Consider the following 23,901-nt stretch of genomic DNA (forward strand, 5'->3'; position numbering starts at 1 on the left):
AATAAGTAATTTCTTTAAAAGGTTAAATAATTTTATATCTAGCAAAACTACCCATCAAGAATGAAGGTGAAATTAAGACATTCCCAGATAAACAAAACCTAATGAAGTTTGTTATTATAGAACTTCTTACAAGAAATAAAGGAAGTACGTCAGGCTGCAAAGAAAAGACAATAGACAGTAACTTGAAGTCATATAAAGAAATAACACAGGTAAATGTGATTATATAGGTAAGTATAAAAGCCAGTATTACTGTACTTTTAGTTTGTAACTCCTCTCTCTTTCCTGTATAATTAAAAAGGCAAGTGCATAAAAGTAGAATATATTTTAATATACAATATATAAAAATATAATCTATGACAAGAACAATATAAAGTGAGAGAGATGGAGATATATAGGAGCAGAGTGTTTGTATACTATTGAAATTAAGTTGATATTCACCTTGGTTGTTACATGTTTAAGATGATGTAGCCCTTGTAGGACCAAGAAAATGACTTTAAAAACATACAGAAAAGGGAAGACGGAAAACAAAATGGTACACTACTAGGGAGGCTGAGGCAGGAGAATCACTTGAACCCGGGAGGCAGAGGTTGCAGTGAGCCAAGAATGCGCTATTGCACTCCAGCCTGGGCAACAAGAGCAAAACTCTGTCTCAAAAAAAAAAAAAAAAAAAAAAAAAGTTACACTACCAAACAAATCAGTTAATACCAAAAAAGACAGTGATACAGAAATTGAGAAATAAAAAGCATAGAGACAAACAAAATAGCTAAATGGCAAAAGTCTATCATCTGTACTTCAAATAAAAGGCAACAAGTGGCAAAATTGATTTTTTTAAATGAGATATCTGTGCAATGTCTACAAGAGACTCATTTTATATATAAAGACACAAAGAGTTTGAAAGAAAAAGAAAAGGACTTTCTATGTAAATTACAAGAACGGGGTGGCTATATCATCAAAGACAATAGATTTTAAGTCAAAGTGGTTACAAGAGACAAGGACATACAACAGAAGGGCTAGGGGCACCATGTTCTCATTGACAAATTGCTTCTTAGCTTAATCTTTACTGGAGCCTACAATGGAAGGCTTCTGAGAGTTTTTGTTAGGTCTTTCCACAGTCCTCTGCATTCCTTTTCCTTCTCCAAGTTGGTAAAAAAACCTGTCTCAATTCTTTGTAATATAGGGACCTTGTAGTTTGTGAGCATCAATCAAGCTCTCTAAATTTTACACCAGAGATCATGTTTTTTCCCCCACTTCCACTATGCATACATAGATATAGATAAATAAATTACACGGACATTATAAATGTGGAATACATGAATCAACCATAAAATTGTGCACTCATTTTTGTCTACGTATTTTCAAACGTGTTCCCTTTTAGCTAAGGATTTCAGCACTGTCAAGTGTCAAATGACCTTTAGAAGTCATCTCCCATTAAACCTCTCATTTCATAATTGTGTAAACTGAATCCTAGAGATGTTTGGTGAGTTTACTAAGGTCACAGAATAACAGAGCTGCTACTGCAACCCAGTTCTTCCCACTCCCAGACTAGTCTTTTTCCCCATTACATCACCCTGCCTTTTCTCTTTTATTTCTCACTGAGTCTCTCCTTTCTATACATATCTATACATAGAAACACCTGAAACTCTGAACTCTGTGGCACTTGATAAACTCTATTTCAAAAAACAAACAAAAAACTATTAATACTTTCCTTATCTCACTTGCTACTTTGTTTTCATTCCATCTTTTGTCTTGTTCACTGGCTTCAGTTTTCAATTTTCCTTAGCATTTTCCAAACTCTGTTCTAAGTCTTTACTATTTTGTACCTAGAACATGTCTTCCCACTATGTACTACTTCAGTTGACTCCCCGATATGTATCTTCAGTCTTGATATCACCTCTAAGCTCCAGACTCATATCCCTATTTCATTTGCATTGGTACTGTGTTCCCCACTGCTCCCTCAAATTCAATGTATTAAAAGCTAAATTTATTCTTTTTCTTGTAAACTAGTTCTTCCTTTCCTATAGTGTCATAATTTTCCAATCATATACAATCAAAATTTGAAATCGTCTTCATTTTCTCCCCAGATCTTTCATAGTCAATTATCTAAGTCCTATTATAAAAGAAGACCATGCCTTTGGAGCCTGGAAAACCTGGCTTCGAATTCTGGTTACATGCCACACTAATGAGAGCTCTGATATTCAGTTTTCTCATCTGTAAAATGAGGATAAAGCCTTCTTCACTGAAGGTTACATGAGTGTCTTTTAAAAACCTGCAATACTGAAAATGTTCACTTTTCCAATGTCCTTTCTACCATAAATTGTTATTATCTCACATGTAAGTAATAGGTCTTCCCTACAGCCTTACCTTTTAATAATTCTACACTACAGTAATATTATTCTTTTTAATTATCATTTCATTAGCATTGCTTCCCTGCTCAGTTACTTTCAGTGACCACCCAATGCCCATAAAATAGTTGTTAAGTTCATAATATCCCTCCAGGCTCTCAATGCCTTTCTCAAGTCTTGCTGTCTCTTCCCAGCCCTTCTCTGACTACTCTCACTGCCGCCCTACATAAGCAGTGGCTAGTGCTGCTACATCAGTACTTATACCACTCCTATTCCTACCTTTACATCTTTGTCAAAATTCTGCTCCTACCCAGAATGTATCCTCTCATCTTACCTATACAAGTCCTACCCATCTTTGGGGTTTGCAACTCAAATCTTAAGTCACTCAAACAGCAAATGTTCGTTGAGCACTTTTTATATCCTAAACACCCTGATGAAATAGCAGGAGGGAGCTATCAATAAGACACCATCATATGCACAAAGGGCTTTTAGCCAAGCTTTCCCAGGCTGCTTCTATTCACATCGATATTTTCTTCTTCGAAGTCTTATTGATCACATCTGTTGGCAAGTATCATGGATTCTTATTTAACAACTATGTTTATTATTGTTTCAACAAGACTGTAATCTCCAACATAATGATGGCTAGATTTTATGGAATGTCAGATGTGTGCCAAACTCTGTACTAAATGCTTTACAAATATTGTAAGTATTATGTCATTTAATCCTCACTGGGACCCCATGAGGTAGACATTATTTCTTATTTTATATATTATTACATGTAAATATAATTTAATGATATATATAACTTAAAATTATAACAATATTATAACAACAATTTACCACCCCATCTCACTCCAGCATTTAGCACATTTCTTGGTAGATATAAATATTCAAAAGTACAAACTGAATTTATTTACTACAAGCAAGAGTAGATGATAATTTTACAGTGTAGAAGAGGTCCTTTTGATAATCATATTCTCATATTTATCAAATGAGTTCAGAACTTCTAGAATTGTCAGCCTGAAATTTAACCTGAAGCCAGGAACCATCCAGAGATCTGTCTCGACTGATGGCTGACAGTCTCAAAATACACCTACATTTGTAAGACTATTCAGAGAATCTCTCTGCCTCCAAGTCAGATTTTACTGGAATCTGATTGAAACTATTCTAAAACAAATGTATAAAGTGTATTAAGCAAACTCTACTTTTGGCTGTTGTAAAATCTAATTCATCTGATCTAACCTGTTGATAAAGGGAAACTTTCCATGTCTCCCTCCAACACACAGTGCCCAGGGAAAATATGTTTGAAATAGTGATTTCTTTAATTACTGGTTTAGTGACAAGATTTCTGTATCCAACAATGGAAACATAGGGCCCAGGTGCATTTTATTTTCTTAAAAAGGCTTATGATGTGCTGCAACTGGTGAGCACATGGCTTCTTTGGGCTAGCTGAATTAGTTCTGAGCCAGGCAGAGAAGAAAGATGTATGGGCCTGGATCTTGGGGAAAGGATAAACTTGGTATGCTGTTGCATTGAATAATGAAAGAGGTTCATTCTCATTTACAAAGTTTGCCATAACTGCTACAGAAAAATCCACAACACTGACATCATTCTCAGCCTTTAATAAACCAAAGAGAAGGTAAATAGAAAACTATATCCATTGCCTATTTTTGACGGCAGCATTTTCTGTAATTAGATCCTGAAGGTTAGGTTCTTTCCCAGTACAACAAAAAGGCTCTATTTATGATGAATCTGTAAAAACATCTGATCGCACTTAAAATAAAATTGGAATATTGATACTGACATACATCTATGTACACCGTATAGCCAAATAAGGCAACATTTGATAATTCTTCCAATCTCTGATCTCTATTAAAAGTATTCACTTTGAAAACCTAAGTAATAGATGAGCCACAGACTGGGAGAAAATATTTGCCAAACATAAATCTGATTAAGGTCATATATCTAAAATATACAAAAAAAACTTCTAACACTCAATAACAAGAAAATAAACAGTCCAATCAAAAAGTGAGCAAAAGATCTGAGCAGACAGACACCCAGACCCCTCAACAATAAAGACACACAGATGACAAATAAGCATAGGAAAAGATGTTCAACATTAAAATAACAATGAAATGACACTACATACCTAGCAGAATAGCTAAAATCCCAAACACTGACAACATCAAACGCTATTAAGGTTGTGGAGCAACAGAAACTCTCACTCATTACTGGCAGGAATGTAAATTGTACAGCCATTTTAGAAGACAGTTTAACAGTTTCTTTTAAAACTCAACATGTCTTATCATACAATTAAGCAATCATGCTTCTAGGTATTTATCTGAGTAGAAAGCATGTCCACACAGAAACCTGCACATGAATGTGTATAGCAGCTTTATTCATAACTGCCAAAAATTGAATGGATAAACAAACTATGGTACATATGTGCAATAGGATACTATTCAGTGATGAAAAATAAATTGTCACAAAGAGACATGGAAGAACCTTAAATGTATACACTAAAAGAAAAAAGTCAGTCTGAAAGGTAATATGCCATATGATTGCAACTATATGATATTCTAGAAAAGGAAAAAGTATAGAGACAGTAAAATGGTCAATGGTCGCCACCGGTTCCAAAGTAAGGAAGAGAGAGATGGATGGATAGGTAAAACATAGGGGCTTTTTAGGGCACTGAAAATATTCTGTATAATACTATAATGGTGGATATATGACATTATACATTTGTTGAAACCCATAGACTGCACAATACAAGCAGTAAAAGTTAATGTACAGTACAGACTTCAGTTAATAAAAATACATTAATATCAGTTCACTAATTGTAGCAAACATATCATATAAATGCAAAATAGAGGAAACAGTAGCAGGGAGCAGGGCAGTATATGGGGAAACTCTGTACTACCAGCTTAATTTTTCTGTAAATTTAAAACTGCTCTAAAAAATGAAGTCTTTAATTTAAAAAACTTTTTAATTTCTAAACTCATTTTCTATAATGTTAAATAGCATACATAATCACAGTAAAATAAACAAGAACAGAAAATTAACATTTGAATTATTAACCAGAGACTTTTTTTAAATTTCACCTTTTCCCACCTTTTTTAGTGTCTTTTTTCTGTTCCAGGACCCTATCTAGGATCTCACATTACATTTAATAGTCGAAGTTCCACAATCGATCTTTGTCTTTCATAATGTTGAGAATTTGAAGAGTACTAATAAGTTATTTCACAGTTTACCCTTCAATTTGGATTTGTGTGGGGGGGTTGTTTTTTTTTTTTTTTTTTTTTTTTGCACAATTGCCACAGAAATAGTATTGTGTTTTTTTTCTCATCAAGGGATTCATATGTTGCTACGTCTTATGACTGGTGACCTTAACCTTAAATACTCGGGTAAGCTGATGTCAGCTGAGTTTCTACTCTGTAAAGTTACTGTCTTTTCCCTTGTAGTTAATATAAATATCTTAAAAGATATACTTTGAAACTGTAAATTCTATTTATCTTCAAATTTTACCCACTAACTTTGGTATCCATTGATGGATCTTGCCTGCAAAAATTATTACTGTGGTGTTAGTTCAATGTTAATTCTCTATTTCTATCTTTTAAATTTACTAGTCGGAAAACTATAAGAAGGAACTTTCCCTTTTCTGCAGTTTATTCAATTGTTTATGTATACCAGTATAAACTCATAGACAGAAGAGTTCATTTAAATATTGAATCGAAATTTGTGAAAGGGTATGATACCTATGAATATCCATGCACCAAATAACACAGCAACCATTTATGAAGGAAAAGTACTTGGGGTGTAATGAAAGAGATGGAAGCCAATGACAGAATATTTTAATATGCTATTCTTAGGAGGACAGATAAAATAGATAAAAATAAGTGTTGATATTAAAGAACTAAACAACATAAACCATCATTTAGACTTTATGAATATAGATCAAATGTTGTATCTTAATAGCATATCATTGAAATACCTTGTACTAAAAGAATGCTCACAAATGTTGATCACATGTTAGGTCACAAAGTCAGTATCAGTAAGTTCCATTAAGTAGAAATATAAGCAGTATTCTCTAACTACTATTAATTTAAAAAAAATAAAGCTAGAAATTATTAACAAAAATGTTTTAAAATGTCCTTTTCCCTAAAAATTGATAAATATCTTTACTAAATAGTTCTTGGGTAAAGAAGACATAAAATCTGAAATATTGATAATAAGGCTACATATTAGAATCTATGGAATACATTTAAAGCATGATCAAAGAAAAACTCATAGTACTAGATAATTTTATCAATAAAATAAAATATTCAAAATAAATTAATTCAATTCTAAGCTTTAAAAAAGGAAAATTATAACAAAATAAACAGAAAGCAAAATTAAATATATACCTCAGACTATATTCAAGAATAAACTCTAAATGAATCAATAAACTAAATGTAAAAAGAAAAAAAAAAAAAAAAAGAAAGGAAAAGGAAAAAACAAACAGTATAAGTACTAAAAGAAAATGCAGGTGAATTTCTCTATGACCTGGATGTAAGGAATGTATTCTAACTATGATTAGAAATCTAGACACCATAAAATATAAGATTAACAAATGTTAATCTTATATAAAATTTTTAAAATCTAAATGTCAAAAATCCCATAAACATACTCAAAATACAACTGACACTAGAAGCAGCTATTTGCAACATAGTAAAGAGCTATTATTCCTAACATGTAAAAAACTTAAAAATCGATGGAACGAAGTTAAAAAAATAATTTCATAGGAAAATGGACAAAAGATATAGCACATAAAATTTATTTACAATATATAAAAATGACCTGTAAGTATAGAATAAAATTGTCAACCTCACTCATAATTAGATATGTAAATTAAAACTACACTGATACCATTTCTCAAATGAGATTAAATACAATTTAAAAGTACAACAACATCTTTTGGCTAGGTAATGGAGAAATAGTCTCATCCATTACTGGTAGAAATACAACTAATACAACTCTTTTGGGGGAGAATTTAGCAACATCTAACAAAAAATAGATACACAATTACTATTGACCCAGCAATCTCTTAAACGTTGTAATTTACCTTAAAGATACACCTTGAATGAAATTAAAATATGTATTTCCATGGATATTTATTTCAGTTTTGTTTATAATTGTAAAATATTGAAAACTATAAAAATGATTTTACAAAGAAGTATGATTGAATATACCATAGTATGTCCATATGAGTTATATACAGCTCTAAAAAAATGAGAATGTTCTTCATGTGGTGTGATTTCTGTTATATAAAAGTACAAATGTCTCAGTTATAAAAGGAAAAGAAAGTAAATAAACAGACATTTAGGGAAAGAGAAAATATTTGTCATTGAAATGATTTGAGATATGATATGTTTTCTATTACTTGAAAGGCTCAATCCATATTTGCTCCATCCCTCCAGAGCTATTAGGCCTGCTTTGGTTACCTCCAGGTAATAAGCTGATGCCTACCCATGCCTCCTTCAGAGATATGCAGATGGGAACATCTTAATATTTCCACTGCATCTGAAAAACCTGTATGGAAATTAAGAAATTTAAGGGTAACCAGACTAGATCTCATTGGGGATCAAGAGGAAGGAGATCATCAACTCATCTCTTCACTTTATCTGAACCCAGTTTCTGAAGATAATGATGTGTCTTAAGAAAAATCTTTAAAGCATTATATAAAGAAGTCCAACAGAATTAACCAATTCAATGAGAAATATTTATCGAGCACCAACCCTGTGTCACTGTTCCAGATGACTAAGAGATATCACTAAACAAAACAGACAAAACCCCTGTCTTCATGGAGCTTATCTTCTCACTACATATGTGTGTGTATCAATCTCTCTATTGATCTTTATGTCTCTATAGCTATCTTTATCTATATGAATAATAATAAGCATTAGGGTTTTGTTGGGCTGCCATAATAATGTATTATAGACTGACTGTCTTAAACAGTAGAAATGTATTTTCTCACAGTTCTGGAGGCTAGAAGTCTGAGATCAAGGTGTCAGCAGGGTTGGTTTCTTTTGAAACCTCTCTCTTTTGGCTTGCAGAAGGGATAGCTGCCTTCTTGCTGCCTCCTCATATGGCCTTTTGTCTGTGCATGCATTTCGCTGGTGTCTCTGTCTGTCCCAATCTCCTCTGATAAGGATACCAGTCAGATTGCACTAGGGCCCATCCCAATGGCCTTCTTTTAACTTAATTTCCTCTTTAGAGGTCCTATCACCAAGTACAGACACATTCTAAAGCACCTGGGGTTAGAGCTTCAATATATGAATTTTAGGGGGAACACAATTCAGTCCATTAACACAACACAAGTCAGGCTATAATTCAAAAGAGTGCATTCCACACACTCCACTGAAATTGTTATATACATATAATATTAAGGTAAACTTTCTCGGTAAAATTTTAAAATCTCTTTTCAATTGTAATCCATAGGGAGAACATCTTCTTTTATAGCTATACTATTTTTATTTAGTAATATGTGAATTAGTCAATCTACCTCAAGTAATTGATGAAGTTATAAATGACTTTTGGATCTTTCTAAAATGAATATCAATTTTAAGTTCTTTGTGGTTATTTCAGTTGGGAAAATATTTGGTAACAAGAAATAGACTGATTTGGCCAAGAGTATCTTAAATAATAGAGTACCTCAAATAATAAAAATATTAATAATAATGGAGTTCTTCACTATAACATGAAGTCTGAAGATAGAGCATCTAGGGACAGAGCAGCAGTTCTTTCTACCTTTCTAATTTGCCATCTCTTGCATGTGAGCTTTTAACTTCATGGTTGTTGCCTCATGGTGGCAACATGGCTACTGTACTTCCATCCTAATGTCAAATTACTATAAACAGAAAGGAAAAAGGAGAAATGAGAAATAAATGGGGCACCACCTGTGTAAAAGATGGAAAATCTTTTCTTGAAATCCCCAGCAGAATTTCCCTAGTCTTATTGGCTCCAATTATGTCAGATGGGGATTCCTCACTTTAAGGGATTTGGGGAAAGCAAGGAAGTATTTTATAGCTGAGCACGTTGACATCCTGGGTCCTGTTACTGAGGCTTGTGTCCTTAAGGAAGAAATGGAGACCAAAATTGGGGAGGCAGCTAGCAGTGCCTGCCATTGTTGTTGGTATTGCAGCATGGTGCTCACCATCTTTTGAATAGCCTTCTTGTATTTGTGTACCGTCTCATGTTCCGAATCCTATCTCTCCAACATAGAAGCCAGGAATCACTTTTCCAGGATCTTTTGCATCGAAGGCAGAGATACATGACCTAGAATTCATAGTTAATGTACCTGTGTGAGACTTTGGCTCAGAAAATGAAGAAATATCACAAAATCCATCCTTGGGGAGGATGTAACCAAGTTTTTTTAAAATTATACTTTAAGTTATGGGGTACATGTGCAGAACGTGCAGTTTTGTTACATAGGTATACACATGCCATGGTGGTTTGCTGCACCTATCAACCCATCACCTACATTAGTTATTTCTCCTAATGTTATCTCTCCTCTAGCCCCCCAACCTCCGGCAGGTTCCAGTGTTATGACATTCCCCTCCCTATATTCATGTGTTCTCATTGTTCAACTCCCACTTATGAGTGAGAACATGTGGTGTTTGTTTTTCTGTTCTTGTTATAGGTCGCCGAGAATGGTGGTTTCCAGCTTCATCAATGTCCCTGCAAAGGACATGAACTCATCCTTTTTTATGGCTGCCTAGTATTCCATGGTGTATATGTGCCACATTTTCTTTATCCAGTCTGTTATTGATGGACATTTGGGTTGGTTCCAACTCTTTGCTATTGTGAATAGTGCTTCAATAAACATACATGTGCATATGTCTTTATAGTAGAATGATTTATAATCCCATAGGTATATGCCCAGTAATGGGATTGCTGGGTCAAATGGTATTTCTAGTTCTAGGTCCCTGAGTAATTGCCAAACTATCTTCCACAATGGTTTAACTAATTTACGCTCCCAGTAACAGTGTAAAAACATCCTTATGTCTCCACGTCCTCTCCAGCATCTGTTGTTTCCTGACTTTTAATGATCGCCATTCTAACTGGCATGAGATGGTAGGATTTGTATGACCATTGTGGTTTTGATTTGTATTTCTCTAATGACCAGTGATGATGAGCATTTTTTCATATGTCTGTTGGCTGCATAAATGTCTTCTTTTGAGAAGTGTCTTTTCATATCATTTGCTCACTTTTTGATGAGGTTGTTGTTTTCTTTTTCTTGTTAAGTTATTTAAGTTCTTTGTAGATTCTGGATATCAGTCCTTTGTCATGTGGATAGATTGCAAAAATTTTCTCCCTTTCTATAGGTTGACTGTTCACTCTAATGATAGTTTCTTTTGGTGTGCAGAAGCTCTTTAATTTGATCCCATTTGTCAATTTTGGCTTTTGCTGCCATTGCTCTTGGTGTTTTAGACATGAAGTCTTTGCCCATGGCTATGACCTGAATAATATTGCCCAGGTTTTCTTCTAGGATTTTTCCTAGGTCTTATGTTTAAGTCTTTGATCCATCTTGAGTTGGTTTTTGTATAAGGTGTAAGGAAGGGATCCAGTTTCAGTTTCCTGCATATGGCTAGCCAGTTTTCCCAACACATTTATTAAATAGGGAATCCTTTCCCCATTGCTCTGATTTCCGTTCTTTTGCATTTGCTGAGGAATGTTTTACTTCCAATTATATGGTCTATTTTAGACTTAGTGTGATGAGGTGCTGAGAAAAACAAATCTTCTCTTGCTTTGGGGTGGAGAGTTCTGTAGATGTCTATTAGGTCCGCTTGGTCCAGAGCTGAGTTCAAGTCCTGAATATCCTTGTTAATTTTCTGTCATATTGATCAGTCTAATATTGGCAGTGGGGTGTTAAACTCTCCCACTATTATTGTGTGGGAGTCTAAGTCTCTTTGTAGGTCTCTAAGAACTTGCTTTATGAATCTGGGTTCTCCTGTATTGGGTGCATATATATTTAGGATAGTTAGCTCTTCTTGCTGCATCGATCCCTTTACCATTATGTAATGCCCTTCTTTATCTTTTTTGATCTTTGTCGGTTTAAAGTCTGTTTTATGAGAGATTAGGATTGCAACTCCTGCTCTTTTTGCTTTCCATTTGCTTGATAAATATTCCTCCATCCCTTTATTTTGAGCCTATGCGTATCTTTGCACATGAGATAGGTTTCCTGTGCACCCATTGATAAAGCACACCAATGGGTCTTGATGCTTTACCCAATTTGCCAGTCTGTGTCTTTTAATTGGGGCATTTAATTCATTTACACTTAAAGTTAATATTGTTATGTGTGAATTTGATCCCATCATTATGATGCTAGCTGGTTGTTTTGCCCACTAGTTGATGCAGGTTCTACATAGTGTGTATGTTCTTTACAATTTGGTATGTTTTTGCAGTGGCTGGTACTGGTTGTTCCTTTCCATGTTTAGTGCTTCCTTAAGGAGCTCTTGTAAGGCAGGCCTGATGGTGCCAAAATCTCTCAGCATTTGCTTGTCTGTAAAGGATTTTATTTCTCCTTCGCTTATGAAGCTTAGTTTGGCTGGATAGGAAATTCTGGGTTGAAAATTCTTTTCTTTAAAAAGGTTGAATACTGGCCACCATTCCCTTTTGGCTTGTAAGGTTTCTGCAGGAGAGGCCAACATTCAAATTAAGGAAATACAGAGATCACCACAAAGATACTCCTCAAGAAGAGCAACCCCAAGACACATAATCATCAGATTCACCAACGTTGAAATGAAGCAAAAAATGTTAAGGGCAGCCAGAGAGAAACATCAGGTTACCCACAAAGGGAAGCTCATCAGACCAATATGTTTTTGTTTCTGGGATTAGTAATGATGGAGCAAAATCATTTTTATGAACTATGATGTCTGTTTGCAGTGGTGGCATATTAGGATCATTGCCAAAATCATGATATGATGTGGCTTGTTTGTTATTTCTTGCAGCAGGCCCACAAACATTGGCTCTCATTCAGATATGCATATGTACTGTATGTAATATCCAAGTCTGAGTAATTTATAAAGAAAAAAGCTTATTTGGCTCCTGGTCCTGAAGGCTGTATGAGAAGCATGATGACGGCTTCAGGCTGCTTCCACTCATGGAGAAAGGTGAAGGGAATCAGGTGTGCAGTGATTGCATGGTGAGAGAGGAAGCAAGAGGGGGTGGGGGAGGGGCCAAGCTCTTTTTAACTAATAGAGTGAGAACTCACTCACCTCCCCCACCACAAAAAGGCAGAGCATTAATCTATTCATGAAGGATCTGCCCTATGACCCAAACACCTCCCCATTAGGCCTCACCTCCAACAATGGGGATCAAAATTCAAGAAGATATTTTGAAAGCACCAACCATCCAAATTATAACACCTTCCCATTCTCATTTTTCTTAGTTCCTTCTCAGCTGTCCTCATGATCACTTCTTGTTTCATTTGTAAACTGTCTGGTGCCTGACTTTGAGAAATTTAATAAGAAGAAAATGAATTTTGGAATTAAATAAATCTGGTTGTGAATGCCACCTGCACTCTTCATGGCTGGTTTGTTCTTGGGAAAGTTATTTAAATACTGATCTTCAGTTTTCTTTTAGATAAAATAAAAACAGTAATATACCTCATCCGACAAAAATAGTAATATACCAACCTAACAAAAATGTTGAAAAATGTAATAAAATGTGTGTAAGGTTGTGATGTATAGTAGGTTCTCAATAAAAGGCAACTGTTATAAGAAAGTTGATCTTATTAATTTTCAAACTCTTGGCATTTTGTCAATTTCTTTGCTCTAAGAGGTGCCTGATAAATGTTTGACAAATTGAATTCTCTTTGTTCATTAATCTGTTTTCTTATTATTTTATTACAACTTCTTTCCTGCTAATGCTATCACTTCTAAAAATTATAAACTCTCTCTTCTCTCTTTTGTTTCTTTTTGGATTTTCTCTTTCCAATTATAACCATTTCTTCATTGCATAGTTACAGTAAAATTTGATTGTGTATATATCTCATGAGTCAGTACTTGTCCTAGATGAAAAATCATGCAGCTATTTTCTCTCTTCTCATATCTCCAAATGTCATTTTAGTTTTGTTTCCCTGGTCTCTCTCCTCAAGCAAATACAGATTTAATTCTTTTAAAGAGTTTTGTAACTGTCTTATCTGTAATCCAACCTTATGATTTTAGACTTAGACTGACAAACTTTAGAGTTTGGGAACATAACTTCCTTAGAGATAAGTCATCTTTTTGGCACTGTTAGGGTAGATGTGAGTTTATTTTGTTCTTAACAAGTGTTTGCTCTTCCTCCCACTCACTCTACCACATGCAAGCCTATTAGCACAAATACAAAACGTTAGATGTGGTGTTAAAGACTGTATCTGACTAATGGTAATGATGTGTATCAATTGCTTAGCTTTGCCTTGTACTAATAGCTGTTGCACCAGTGGCTGGCAAAGATGGGCATTCATTTGATTTGGCTTTTATAGTTTGTAATGGTGCACCTAGTCACTTGTGGTGACTTTGACTTTAATTAATTGCAACTTTTCTGTGGATTACTTGGATCAAGCTAAACAGTATTTGATGACTTTGGTAAATTTATTTCCAGTGATGTAATTTGGGGAGAGAAAATTTAAAAAGATAAAAATCTACTCTTCAGGGAAGTCAGCATGTAGAAACAGAAAACTACAGAGTTTTATAGAATTGATAAAGGGACATGAGTCATGGATATAACATTTTAGAGAAAGTAAGCAAAAAGTATGCACAACAAACTTCGGTGGGAAAATATGACCTCTGCACAACATGTTTTGAATTGGAAATTAAGGATCTCTATTCAAAGGAGAAATCAAAGTCCAGCCTGTTCTCCCATTCCTTATTTAGTTGCATTTACTTGTCAACTTTTACATAAGATACATTAGAGATGGTTCTTTTATGGTGGTGTTATTTCCCTGCCCATCACGATTTTAACGAGAGGCTTTTTGCTAGGGTTTCATAGTCTGCGTGTAGATAGGGTATGGACTGTTGCTAGACTTGAGCTCCAGAATAACCTAGTTCTAGATTATTCTCATATTTTCCCTTTACCCTTGTGCCTTGTCTTGAAATCCTATACCTTGTCATACCCTTGCTTTTACACATCTCATAATGTAGACTGATAAAATACCTAACCTGATCTGGATTTCCAAAGCAACAAAGCTGACAATGAATAAATGTCCTGAAATTTAAAATAGCAAAGAGATACCATCTTTTACTCATATTGGTAAAAAAAATTTAAAAATTCATAATACAAAGTATTGGTAGTTTGCAGGAGGAGAGGGATTCTTACATGCTTCTGGAGATAGGACCAATTGGTACAATATATAAGGAAAATGTTGGCAATATCCATTGAAATTTTTAAATGCACTGATCTGAAAACCTAGGAATTATTTTTTTAGGTATCTACAGTCTGGAAACAGCACTTGCACATATTTACAAAAAGAAATATATAGGAATAATTTTGCAAAACTAAAATAATATTTAATATTGAATAATTGGAAGTTTACAATAGTATAACTAATTTATATCCAGATTATCAAATACAATGCAGAAGGGAGGAGAAAAGCAATTTTAAAAGGGGGATGCAGCATTTACTATCATTTATAAAGAAAATAGGAATAAATCCACTCTAAAACATACACATGCAAACATAAATGTAACTGTATTATATATATATACACATGTATATTTGTATTTATATATTGCCCAAGAAACTATACTTTTGCATACAAATGCGTAGAAAATGTTTGGAGGAATATACAACAGAGGCAACTGCTATAATTTTCAAATATCACTTAATATTTTATGAAGAAAATATTTTCATATATTGCTTGCATGATTGAATGTTTATAATAAAAGTTACTAAACATGCTTCCTCCTTTCCCCCCAACACACACCACATGTTCTGAAAGAAGTTTGGATTTTTAAGCAAGTTGCAGGGTAAGTTAAAACTAATTCAATCAAAACCTGGCAGAAAACCCAGTTAGATTAAGTTATTGTAATAAGATATTAAAATGGGATAGTGGTCTCAGTTTTGGCCAAGTTAATAAATATCTTGGGATCACAGATAAGAAGTATCTGTACTTCTTTCCATTGAAGTTAGAACAAACAAAAATGCATATACAGTCATGTAATACTTAACTATAGGAATGTGTTCTGAGAAATACACCCTTAGGTGATTTCATCCCTGTGCAAATATCATGGAGTGTTCTTACACAAACCTAGATGATATGCCCTACTACATTCTTACGCTATACGGTATAGCCTATTGTTCCTAGGCTACAAACCTGCACAGTATGTTACTGTACTGAATATTGTAGGCAATTATAATGCAATGGTAAGTGTTTAGGTATCTAAACATATCTAAACATAGAAAAGACACAGGAAAAATATGGTATAAAAGATTAAAAATAGTATACCTGTTTATAGTACTTACCATAGATGGAGCTTGCAGGACTAGAAGTTGGTCTGGATAAATCAGTGTGTGAGTAGTGAGTAAATATGAAGGCCTAGGACATTACCGTGTGCTACTGTGGATTTCATAACAGTATACACTTGGTTCATTTAGGCTATATTCAATTTATTTTAAAAATAATTCTCTACCAATACATTTCCCTTAGCTTTCTGTAATATTTTTGCTTTACGAACTTTTTAAAATTATACTTTAAGTTCTGAAATACATGTGCAGAACATGCAGGTTTGTTACATAGGCATACATGTGCTATGGCGGTTTGCTGCACCCATCAACTCGTCATTTACATCAGGTATTTCTCCTAATGCTATCCCCTAGCCCTCCACCCTGCCACAGGGCCCAGTTTATGATGTTCCCCTCACTGTGTCTATGCGTTCTCATTGTTCAACTCCCACTCACAAGTGAGAACATGAGGTGTTTAGTTTTCTGTTCCTGTGTTAGTTTGCTGAGAGTGATGGTTTCCAGTTTCATCCATGTCCCTGCAAAAGACATGAACTCATTCTTTTTCATGGCTGCATGGTATTCCATGGTATATATGTGCCACATTTTCTTTATCCAGTCTATCATTGATGGGCATTTGGGTTGGTTCCAACTCTCTGCTATTGTGAATAGTGCTGCAATAAACATATGTGTGCATGTGTTTATAGTAAAATGATTCATAATCCTTTGGGTATATACCCAGTAATGGGATTGTTGGGTCAAATGGTATTTCTGGTTCTAGATCTTTGAGGAATCACTGCACTGTTTTCCACAATGGTTGAACTAATTTACATTCCCACCAACAGTGGAAAAGCATTTGTATTTTTCCACATCCTCTCTGGCATCTGTTGTTTCCTGACTTTTTAATGATCAGCATTCTAACTGGCATGAGATGGTATCTCATTGTGGTTTTGATTTCCATTTCTTTAATGACAAGTGATGATGAGCTTTTTTTCATATGTTTTTTGGCCGCATAAATGTCTTCTTTTGAGAACTGTCTGTTTATACCCTTTGCCCACTTTTTGATGGTTTTTTTTTTTTTTCTTGTAAATTTGCTTAAGTTCCTTGTAGATTCTGGATATTAGCCCTTTGTCAGATGGGTAGATTACAAACATTTTATTCCATTCTGTAGGTTGCCTTTTCACTCTGATGATAGTTTCTTTTGCAGTGCAGAACCTCTTTAGTTTAATTCGATCCCATTTGTCAATTTTGACTTTTGTTTCTATTGCTTTTAGTGTTTTAGTCATGAAGTCTTTGCCCATGCCTATGTCCTGAATGTAATTGCCTAGATTTTCTTCTAGGGTTTTTATAGTTTTACTTTTTATGTTTAAGTCTTTAATCCATCTTGAGTTAATTTTTGTATGAGGTGTAAGGAAGGGGTCCAGTTTCAATTTTCTGCATATGAGCAGCCAGTTTTCCCAACACCATTTACTAAATAGGGAATCCTTTCCCCATTGCTTCTTTTTGTCAGGTTTGTCAAAGGTCAGATGGTTGTAGATGTGTGGCATTATTTCTGAGGACTCTGTTTTGTTCCATTGGTCTAGATATCTGTTTTGGTACCAGTACCACGCTGTTTTGGTTACTGTAGCCTTGTAGTATAGTTGGAAGTCAGGTATCATGATGCATCCAACTTTGTTCTTTTTGCTTAGAATTACCTTGGCTATCTGGGCTTTTTTTCTTTTCATATGAAATGTAAAGTCCCTTTTTCTAATTCTGTGAAGAAAGTCAATGGTAGCTTGATGGGGATAGCATTGAATCTATAAATTACTTTGGGAAATATGACCATTTTCACAATATTGATTCTTCCTATCCATGAGTGTGGAATGTTAATCCAGCAGCACATCAAAAAGCTTATCCAACACAATCAAGTCAGCTTCATCCCTGGGATGTAATGTTGGTTCAATATACACAACAAGTCAATAAACCTAATCCATCACATAAACAGAACCGATGACAAAAACCACATGATTATCTCAATAGATGCAGAAAAGGCCTTTGATAAAATTAAACACCCCTTCATGCTAAAAACTCTCAATAAGTTTGGTATTGATGGAATGTATCTCAAAATAATAAGAACTATTTATGACAAACCCACAGCCAATGTCATACTGAATGGGCAAAAGTTGGAAGCATTCCCTTTGAAAACCGGCACAAGACAAGGATGCCCTCTCTCACCACTGCTATTCAACATGGTATTGGAAATTCTGGCCAGGGCAATCAGGCAAGAGAAAGAAATAAAGGGTATTCATATAGGAAGAGAGGAAGTCAAATTGTCTCTGTTTGCAGATGACATGATTGTATATTCAGAAAGCCCCATCGTCTCAGCCCAAAATCTCCTTAAACTGATAAACAACTTCAGCAAATTCTCAGGATACAAAATAAATGTGCAAAAATCACAAGCATTCCTAAACACCAATAATAGACAGAAGCCAAATCATGAGTGAACTCCCATTCACAATTGCTACAAAGAGGATACATACTTAAGAATACAACTTACAAGGGATGTGAAGGACCCCTTCAAGGAGAACTACAAACTGGTCACGGAAATAAGAGAGAATACTTTGGAAAGTTTTTAAAACTTTTTGACTCTTTTGTAATAACACAGCTTAAAACACAAACACACTTTATAGCCATACAAAAATATTTTCTTTCTTTATATCGTCATTCTATAAGCTTTTTTCCTATTTTAATTTTTTTAGTTTTGAACTTTTTTCTTAAAAACGAAGACACAGACACACATATTAGTCTAGAATTATGTCTATTGTTCTCTGTTCCATTTCAATATCTAAAATATACAGATATTCTTTGCAGTGTTTTCAGTTCTCTGCCTAAAGAAGGGAGTTTTTGGCCACATTAATGGCTTTGCTTCTTAATAAACAGGAACTCTAGCAATGAGAGGGAATGCTGTCCTGGGGTAGAAATCTTAAACTGATGATGTAAGCAAATTCCAATTTCCTTTTGCCTTTTGGACACATAGTAACAAAGTATTGACTAACATCTCTTTTAGCCATGTACATGAAAAAGAGAAAATAATATTCCTAATTTAAAAGGATTTTAATTGAAGAATAATTGACTATTACTCATTTCCTTGTGATATAAACTTTAAAAAGTATAAGACTATTTAGTCAACCTTGCTTCAAGCATAATTTATTAATTGTCTCTCTTCCTATAAGAAGAAGAAATTCTTCTTGGTTTACATGGCTGTGCCAAGAGATGTATTACAGAGAATTTTTTTTCTTTTTCGACTTATTTTAGATTAGAGGGTACGTGTGCAACTTTGTAACCTTGATACATTGTGTGAGGCTGAGGTTTGGGATATGAATGATGAATGATCGCATCATCCTGGTACTCAGCATAGTACTCAACAATTAGTTTTGCAACCCTTGCCCCCTCCCACACTTCCCACTCTAGTAGTTTCCAGTGTCTACTGTTGCCATATTTATGTACATAAGTACCTAATGTTTAGCTCCCACTCATAGATGAGAACATGTAGTATTTGTTTTCTGTTCATGAATTAATTCACTTAGGATAATGGCCTCCAGCTGCATTCACATTCCTGCAAAGGACATGATTTTGTTCTTTTTATGGCTACTTAGTATTCCATGGGGTATGTACACATTTTCTTTATCCAATTCACCATTGATGGGCACCCAGATTGATTCCATGTCTTTGCTATTCTGAATAGTGTTGCTACGAACATGCAAGTGCATGTATCTTTTTGGTAGATTTGTTTTCTTTTGGATATATACCCAGAAATGGAATTACTGATTCAAATGGTAGTTCTGTTTTAAGTTTTTTGGGAAATCTCCAAGCTACTTTCTACAGTGGCTGAACTAATTTACATTCCCACCAGCAGTGTATAAAGCATCCTCTTTTCTCTACAGCCTCACCAGTGTCTATTATGTTTTGACTCTTTAATAATAGCCATTCTAACTGTTGTAAGATGGTATCTTATTGTGGTTTTGATTTGCATTCTCCGATGATTAGTGATGTTGAGCTTTTTTTTTTTTTTTTTTTATGGCGACTTTTGGAGTTGTCCCACCTGGCTTCCTGTGCCTGCTAGCAGTATTCCTTTAAGGGTATGGTGGCTTTGGGAAAATCCTTCACAGCACCTCTTCCTCCTCAAGACTACCTTGGAAGATAATTTTTTTTTCCATAGGTTATTGGTCACATAAGTAAGTTCTTTAGTGGTGATTTGTGAGATTTTGGTGCACCCATCGCCAGAACAGTATACACTGCACCCTATTTGTAGCCTTTATCTTTCAACCCCTCCCACTCTTCTCCCCAAGTCCCCAGAATCCATTGTATCATTCTTATGCCTTTGAGTCCTCCTAGCTTAGCTCCCACATATCAGAGAGAACATACAATGTTTAGTTTTCCATTCCTGCGTTACTTCACTTAGAATAAGAGCCTCTAATCTCATCCAGGTTGCTACAAATGCCATTAATTCATTCCTTTTTATGGCTGAGCAGTATTCCATTGAATTTATATGCCATAGTTTCTTTATTCACTGGCTGATTGATGGGCATTTGGGTTGGTTCCACAATTTTGCAATTGCAAATTGTGCTACTATAAACATATGTGTGCAAGTATTTTTTTCATATACTGACACTGTTCCCCTGGGTAGATACCCAGTAGTGAGATTGCTGGATCAAATGGTAGTTCTACTTTTAGTTCTTTAAGGAATCTCCACATTGTTTTCCATAGTGGCTGTACTAGTTTACATTCCCACCAGCAGTGTAGAAGTTTCTCTGATCACCACATCCATGCCAACACTTACTGTTTTTTGATTTTTTGATTGTGGCCATTCTTGCAGGAATAAGGTAGTATCTATCACATTGTGGTTTTCATTTGCCTTTCCCTGATAATTAGTGCTGTTGAGCATTTTTTCGTATGTTTGTTGGCCATTTGTATATCTTCTTTTGAGAATTGTCTATTCATATACTTAGCCTACATTTTGATGGGATTGTTTGTTTTTTTTCTTACTGATTTGTTTAAGTTCATTGTATATTCTGAATGTTAGCTTTTTGTCAGATATATAGATTGTGAAGATTTTCTTCCACTCTGTGGGTTGTCTGTTTATTCTGCTGACTTTTCCTTTTTCTGTGCAAAAGCTTTTTGGTTTAATTAAGTTCCAGCTATTTATCTCTGCTTTTATTGCATTTGCTTTTCAGTTATTGGTCATGAAATCCTTGCCTAAGCCAATGTCTAGAATGGTTTTTCCAATGTTATCTTCTAGAATTTTTATACTTTCAGGTCTTAGATTTAAGTCCTTAATCCATCTTGAGTTGATTTTTGTATAAGGTGAGAGACAAGAATCCAGTTTCATTATTCTACTTGTGGCTTGCCAATTATCACAGCACCATTTGTTGAAAGGGTTGTCCTTTCCTCACTTTATGTTTTTGTTTGCTTTGTCGAAGATCGGTTGGCTATAAGTATTTGGGTTTATTTCTGGGATCTCTATTCTATTCCATTGGTCTATGTGTCTATTTTTATACCAGTACCATGCTGTTTTGGTGACTATGGACTTACCGTATAGTTTGAAATCAGGTAGTGTGATGCCTCCAGATTTGTTCTTTTGTCTGAGTCTTGCTTTGGCTATACAGGCTCTGTTTTCATTTCATATGAATTTTAGAATTGTTTTTTCTAATTCTGTGAAGAATGATGGTGGTATTTTGGTGGGGATTGTGTTGAATTTGTAGATTGCTTTTGGCAGTTTGCTGAGAGTTTTAACCATAAAGTGACACTGGGTTTTGTCAAATGCTTTATCTGCATCTGTTGAGATGATCATGTGATTTTTGTCTTTAATTCTGTTTATGTGGTGTATCACTTTTATTGACTTGTGTTATGTTAAGTCATCCTTGCATCCCTTGTATGAAACCTACCTGATCATCGTGGATTATCTTTTGATATGTTGTTGGATTCAGTTAGCTGGTATTTTGTTAAGAATTTTAGCATCTGTGTTCATCAGGGATATTGGTCTGCAGTTTTCTTTTTGTTTATGTCCTTTCCTGGTTTTGGTATTAGGGTGATGCTGGCTTCATAGGATGAATTAGAGAAGACTCCCTCTTTCTCTATGTTGTGGAATAGTATCAACAGGATTGGTATCTCTTCTTTAAATTTCTGGTAGAATTCTGCTGTGGATCTGTGTGGTCCTGGATTTATTTTTGTTGGTAAATTTTTAATTACCATTTTAATCTTGTTGCTTGTTACTGGTCTGTTCAGGGTATCTAATTCACCCTAATTTAAGCTAGGAGGGTTGTATTTTTCCAGGAATTTATTTATCTCCTCTAGGTTTTCTAGTTTATGTGCGTAAAGGTGTTCATAGCAGCCTTGAATGATCTTTTGTATTTCTGTGGTGTCAATTGTAATAGCTCTCATTTTATTTTTTACTGAGGTTATTTGGATTTTCTCTCTTCTTTTCTTTGTTAATCTTGCTAATAGTCTATCTATCAATTTTATTTATCTTTTCGAAGAACCAGATTTTCATTTCATTTATGTTTGTTTGTTTCAATTTCATTTAATTCTGCTCTTCTTGGTCATTTCCTTTCTTCTGCAGGGTTTGAGTTTGGTTTGTTCTTATTTCTTTAGTTCTTTGAGATGTGACTTTAGAATGTCAGTTTGTGCTCTTTGAGTCTTTCTGATGTAGACATTTAGGGCTATGAACTTTCCTCTTAACACCGCCTTTGCTATATCCCAGAGGTTTTGATAGATTGTCACTATTGTCATTCAGTTTGAATAATTTTTTAATTTTCATCTTGATTTCATTTTTGACCCAATGATTGGAGCATGTTATTTAATTTCCATGTATTTGCATGGTATTGAAGGTTCCTTTTGAAGTTGATTTCCAGTTTTATTCCACTATGGTGTGAGAGAGGGCTTGATATAATTTCAATTTTTGTAAATTTATTGAGGCTTGTTTTGTGGCCTATCATATGATCTATCTTGGAGAAAGTTCCATGCACTGTTGAATAGAATGTGTATTCTGCAATTGTTGGATGAAATGTTCTTTATATAACTGTTAAGTCCATTTGTCTCAAGGTATAGTGTAAATCCATTGTTTCTTTGTTGACTTTCTGTTTTTATGAACTGTTTAGTGCTGTCAGTGGACTATTGAAGTCCCCCACTATTATTGTGTTGCTGTCTATCTCTTTTCTTAGGTCTATTAGTAATTGTTTTAGATATTTGAGAGCTCCCGTATTAGGTGCATATATGTTTAGCATTGTGATATTTTCCTATTGGACAAGGCCTTTTACAATTATATAATGCCTCTCTGTCTCTTTTAACTGCTATTGCTTTACAGTTTGTTTTGTACGATATAAGAATAGCTAAGTATGCTTGCTTTTGGTGTCTATTGCATGAAATGCCCTTTTCTACCTCTTTACTTTAAGTTTCTGTGAGTCCTTATGTGTTAGGTTAGTCTCTTGAAGGCAGCAGATGGTTGGTGAGTTCTTATCCATTCTGCAGTTCTGCATCTGTTAAGTGGAGCATTTAGGCCATTTAAATTCAATGTTAGTAATTGAGATGTGAGGTACCATTCCATTCATTGTGTTATTTGTTACCTGTGTACGTTGGTTGCTTTGTTTTTTGTTTTCTTTTTCTTTTTTTTTTTTGAGATGGAGTCTCACTCTGTCGCCCAGGCTGGAGTGCAGTGGCCGGATCTCAGCTCACTGTAAGCTCTGCCTCTGGGGTTCACGCCATTCTCCTGCCTCAGCCTCCTGAGTGGCTGGGACTACAGGCGCCTGCCACCTCGCCCGGCTAGTTTTTTGTATTTTTTAGTAGAGACGGGTTTCACCATGTTCACCAGGATGGTCTCCATCTCCTGACCTCGTGATCCACCTGTCTCGGCCTCCCAAAGTGCTGGGATTACAGGCTTGAGCCACCGCGCCCCACCTTGTTTTTGTTTTTTAACTTGTATTTTTGTTTTACAGGTCCTGTGAGATTTATGCTTTAAAGAGGTTCTGTTTTGATGTGTTTCCAGGATTTGTTTCAAGATTTAGTGCTGCTGTTAGCACTTCTTGTAGTGGTGGCTTGCTGGTGGTGAATTATCTCAGCATTT

The sequence above is a fragment of the Piliocolobus tephrosceles genome, chromosome 4 (genome assembly GCF_002776525.5).
Source record: "Piliocolobus tephrosceles isolate RC106 chromosome 4, ASM277652v3, whole genome shotgun sequence".
Lineage (NCBI taxonomy): Eukaryota > Metazoa > Chordata > Mammalia > Primates > Cercopithecidae > Piliocolobus > Piliocolobus tephrosceles.